The 5,644-nt window shown below is 34.3% G+C and overlaps 1 pseudogene; it reads left to right on the top strand.

Annotated features, from left to right (window-relative positions):
* The first annotated feature begins 3,545 nt into the window (after positions 1-3,545).
* On the top strand, positions 3,546-4,834 carry LOC149237460 (serine carboxypeptidase-like 50 pseudogene; annotated as a pseudogene).
* The last annotated feature ends 810 nt before the right edge of the window (positions 4,835-5,644 follow it).

Here is a 5,644-nt window from a genome sequence, read left to right as displayed (position 1 = left end):
TTCTAATATCAAATCAAGATTATGGAAAAGACTAATTTCATTCCTTAAATTGCCTCATACATGACAGCAAATGATACTATAAAAATCAACACAGTTACTGCAATGACTCTAAGCGATTTTATGCGACTTGAAAAGGGTAGGTAATTTTGTATTATTCTACTCCAGTACTGCACTTTGCTAAGAAGATGAAATTACTTATGAGAAATAACAGTAATAAAATTGAATGAAACTCGCACAAAAAAAGAGTTAAACACAGAACTTCAAATGGGCGCTTGTCCTTCTTCACAGCCCTTGATGTTGCAAACACAACTCAGTGAAAAACTATACTTTTAGAAGGATCCACAAAAGCAAGAAGGATATAACATACACATCAATATTTCAACCAGAGATACATGTTACCTCCAGTCAATGGACATACAACACTATGCTCCATAGTAGTCTGCACACCAACAAACCAAATCGTTGTCTCACAACTCAACCAACGCTCTTTCAACAGCGCTCTAATGAATTTCTCTGTCTAGTCACTCTAGTCTTACACCACCGAGCCCTCCTTTGCACGGCTCACCAAAAACGAGCTCACGGCTCTTTACCAGCACTCAACCTCACACCTACTCTGATACCAAATCAGAGAGCACAGACTCAAACACATAAACATAGAACTTAGAACTTTGCCTTCATTTGCTGATTGAACATATATTTATACATGACAGAGATGTTTCTGGAGTTCGATGGGGTGGTGGCTTCTTCAGGAAGCTTGCCCATTTGTCAATGAATTCTAAAAACTCCATTTAATACGTCTGTTGAATTCTAGCTACTCTAATAATGTAGGTAGTTGGAATTAGTTCCTTCCAACAACTCATACAATTGAATAGTCACTAGAGAAATACAAAATCGAGATTATTCGTTGGTGATCAAATTGGTTAGTGTCAGGAACAATCATAGAGAAAACAGAGTAAAGCGCAATTGAGGCCCAACCTATGATTTTGTTGACCATCATATCATATCAATGTCGAGATTTCGTTGAATTGTGTATATATCTAACAAAGGGAAATGTGGCCTCTGTCGGTGGAATCTTGACTAATTTATTCTATGGATTTATAGTATGGAGTGATTACAATTTATAATGACTTATTTTGGATGCCATTTAAAGTTTGGTTTAATGGGTTTTATATTCTACAGGTTTTAGCCTAGTTTCCTCGAGTGTTTATGGAAGTCTAGAATTAGTCAGGTCTAGTATGAGTAATAAAATATTATCATGGTTTATTTTAGATGGATTGAAGTGTTTAAGTTTATCCAATTTAGTTTCCTATTTTAATCTTGTTGTTATTTATGTCCACAAACACAGTAGGCCTGAGAATTTTGTAATCCAATCCTGTTTCGCTTTGATGGGAGTTTTGCAAGCCTTCAAATTTCTCATGGCAGTTGAGTCTAGATACAAATTTTGTGAATAATCTGGAGATGTCCGGGGAGAAGTTTCCAGATGCAACGTGGCATATAATAATATTGTAAAATGGGTTTTCCTGTCGTATGACACTCCTTGACATTGTTTTCTTATTTAAATAAATTTCAGAGTAAAGTTAGTAAATGGAGGGTCTAATAATAACTTCTCACTCAGGTTCAGGGTTGGAATTTGGATTTCTCTTTACCCGTCATACAATTTTTTTTTGACGTTTTGGGTCCTTATGCTTCTCGTCAAGAAACGTTATATTAAAAATTTTCCCTTCAAGAGTGATGTTCTCATAATAAATTAACCCTTCACTAATAAAGTTTTGATTAAAAAATTACCATTCAATAAATAATTATGTTGAAAATTTTCATATATTTATCGTAAGGAAGAAAAACCAAAATTTGAAAAAACTCAATTGTGGAGGTTTCAATAAAAAGTGTTGAACATTTGAAAGTTGCTCATTTAAATTATATAATCAGTCTAAGGTAAAACGCTTGATGGTTATCCATTTCATATATTTAAATTATCATTTAAAGCCAACAATTTACATTATGCTACATGAATATTTAGATGCCTAATAAGACTAAGTTCCATGCAAATTCAGAGATAATTTATGACATTATCTAATATAATGTTTGATACAAAATATAAATATATGACACCTTAAAAAGGCATAAGAATGTACCACCAACTTCCAACCATCCAATAAGAGAAATACGTTTGGAAACAAATTATTAATTCATACATATACATAAATGATGGTTTACTCAAAAATCCAGTTACACCAAACTAATGTCACAACTTACAAGTTTCTAAATTCCATTGCTCCAATGACAATTAAAGCAATGAAATGCTTCATGTTTCATGAAAGTTACGCATTAAAGCCAAATAAAGAAGGGAATCACATATATGTGCAAAAAAATCTCCTTGTAATTAAGGAAGTTGTTATATGTTGAAATCCTCATATCTACATTAATATTTATTTGAACTTTGATTTTGAATATTAATCTATATAGTTAAACTTTTAAATTTTCTTAGCATTTCAACATCTTAATAATATTGTTAAATCTTACATATAATTGTAATCTTAAATTTGAAATATTTTTTTTTATAGAATTATCAACATTTTATTAGATCCTCATATATATATGAAAAGCAACATAATATATAACAATTCCATATTTTTTGAACCACCCCCTATTTTCTCTAAAGCAAAATATAATTTAGGTTGATTATATTATTTTCTATAAACTATATATATATATATATATATATATATATATATATATATAATTTTAATAATAATTATTATTAATATTTTTTTAAAATTAGAAAAAATCAATTATTACAATTTTTATTAAATTAAAAAAATAATTAAAACAATAAATTCAATATTAAAAATATATAAAACACTAATATATATAAACTTCAAATCGAAATTCCAACCCTGCACACAACTTTGTTTTAAGTATTTCATTATCTTGCATCCCTTTGGCTCCTACTGCATAATTGGTTCATTGATTCATGCATTTAGTGAGAATTTTTATCGTTAAATTCCAAACGCCAAAAAAATGCTGAATTATAGCCTTCAAAGATATTCAGTGAGATTGAATCGTTTTAGCAGGGGAAGCATTTTAAGACTGTTAGAGTTAAAACCAAAACGTTTCGTTACAATCTGTTAGCTGGCGCAAGGGAAATGCCTAGAGTGATTAAAATACATTCCAACCCTTTCGTGGCAACCTGCAAGACAGAGTATGTAAGACGTGTCAATACCTCCAATGCGACAAGCACTTCCTCGCTCGGCCTACTGTTGTCCTCTGTAAAGCACCGAGAAAGGAGGACGGACTCGGGCTGAACAAACCTGCCAATATCTATGGCAATCGCGAAGGTGATTTCAATGCTGAGGATACTGATGTTAGCGATGACGATGGATTCTGCGAACGGGCCTTTACGTCCATGAACAATATTTAAAGAACCAGAGGACAACCAGCTTGTGTTTCCAGAGGAAGCATTGCCATGGAGATATGGATATTTAAATGTGAAGGCATTGTCCGAAGCAAGATTTTTCTACGCATTTTATGAGGCAATAGAACCCAACATGCCCATTGCAGAGACACCCATAATTCTATGGCTGCAAGGGGGCCCGGGCTGCTCAAGCATGAATGGTAATTTCTACGAGTTGGGGCCCTGGAAAATCTCGTCAGACCTCAAACTCTATCAAAATGAATCACCATGGAACAGTAAATTCGGTGTTTTATTCATTGATAGTCCAGTGGGTTCAGGCTACAGCATAGCAGAGAAGGACGAAGACATCCCTACCGACCATAACCAGGTTGCAGAGCATCTCTATACTGCTTTGGAGGAATTTTACAGCTTAGTTCCAGAGTTCAGTAACCGCCTTTTGTTTGTGGCGGGTGAGAGCTATGCAGGTAAGTATGTTCCTGCTTTGGGTCATTGTATTTTAATGAAATCTAAAAATAATTATGTTCCAGATTGGCTGTAAAATATACAATTCTATTGGCTTAACTTGACTTTATCATAACTTGAGCTTTCTTGCTGTAGCAAATCATTTGCTGTTTCTATGAAAACTCTTAAGCGTCATACACTTTTTACAAAATGTATTGCTGCTTATTTAGTTATGCTAGATGGAAAAATCAGAAACTTCTGGTAACGCTGGGACCTGAAACTTATAGCAACTGAAACTTAAAGCAAGTAGATGTTCTGTAGCATGTTGAAATTTTCAGAGGATGCAGTGCCCAGTTTTTTTTTGGTAGCTTTTCTTCTTCGCCTAAGAGAATTTCTTATTACCTACATTTGTGATTGGAAAGTGTTATTAATTATGTTATATGTGATTTTATGATTAATTTAGTTTAAATAAAAGTCCAAAGTTTTGAAGATCAAAGGAACTGTGATAAATAGCATAAATGTATAGACAATGTATGTGTCCCTGGCACAGATTGAACTTATTGGAACGTATTAGATCATAGTATTGGATCATGAAATATCTACCTTGACATAAAGTGATCCATCTGGTTAGCATAGTAGTGTATCACCAAGACTGGCAAGGAAGGGCTATAGCTCAGCAAGGTAGAGCACCTCGTTTACACGTGCGCCAATGGTTTTCGGGAGAGTTTATCGATTCGTCCGATCCACGAAATAGATTCTATGTGAAATAGTCTTAGAAATAGATTCTATGTGAAATAGTCTTACTCTATAAATTTGTTTCTTTGGGGAACAATAGCATGACAAAGATTAAGTTCGATCTGATTCGAATTACGGATCTAATTGATATGGTCAATCCCAGCTCTATTCAATGCCCCCGCTATTCGGCAATTCCAACGACCAATCATTGGTAGGTTGTTCGATTGGCAGGCATTAGTACCTTGATCGGGAAAGCATGTGTTGTTGTAGGACCTCCGATTCCGTCTCGTTCAGTGACCTGAAGCAGTATACGCCCAGGACATGTCACCAAAGGACCACTACGCGTAACAAAGGAGGAGGAGGATTACGCCCTGGACACGTATTGTCGAAGAAGGAAAGACAAGTAAGTGGATCAAATTTGAAGTCGTAACAAGGTAGCCGTACTGGAAGGTGCGGCTGGATCACCTCCTTTTCAGGGAGAGCTAATGCTTTTCAGTTGAAGTCAGGAGAGCAGTAGGCTCTTGTGACCATATTCTAGACATTCAAAAGTAATTAATGATCTAGAAAGTGGAAGGGCTGTCACTGGTTGATTCTCATATTTTTAATTAACGCTCCATTTTTAAGGTTTACCTAGTCAAGGACAAGAGCTAGAAGCACTAATTCAATTTGTTAGAATAAATTATGTTCTTTAATACAGTTAGATCTATTTTTTTAAACGAGTTATGCTTTCCATGGAGATGTTATTAGCAAACTTATGGTTTTCTGACCTGGGCCTGTGCTTGGGATTGGGGTTCAGTTCTAGAGGTGATGGAAATGGAAGCCTTGTCAAACCCTTATTGCATAGATTAAAATAGGTCGTAAATGAATTATATATGACTAGGGCCCTCCAGCAACAATCATAATCTAAAAAGTAAATTGGAATTGCCATATCTTGATAAGATCACCGCCTTCGCTTTTAACTTTTCAATGCTGAGATTTTTAATGTTGCCAACCCATCCAACAACAGTATAATATATTATTTTTAGAGAAATATTTGAAAAAAAATGATTGTAAAAT

This window comes from Pinus tabuliformis, chromosome 8 (assembly GCF_031772625.1).
Source record: "Pinus tabuliformis cultivar Carrire ecotype Pingquan chromosome 8, CPIR1, whole genome shotgun sequence".
Lineage (NCBI taxonomy): Eukaryota > Viridiplantae > Streptophyta > Pinopsida > Pinales > Pinaceae > Pinus > Pinus tabuliformis.
Note: the sequence above shows the minus strand (reverse complement) of the source record. Positions and strands in the feature narration are given on the sequence as shown.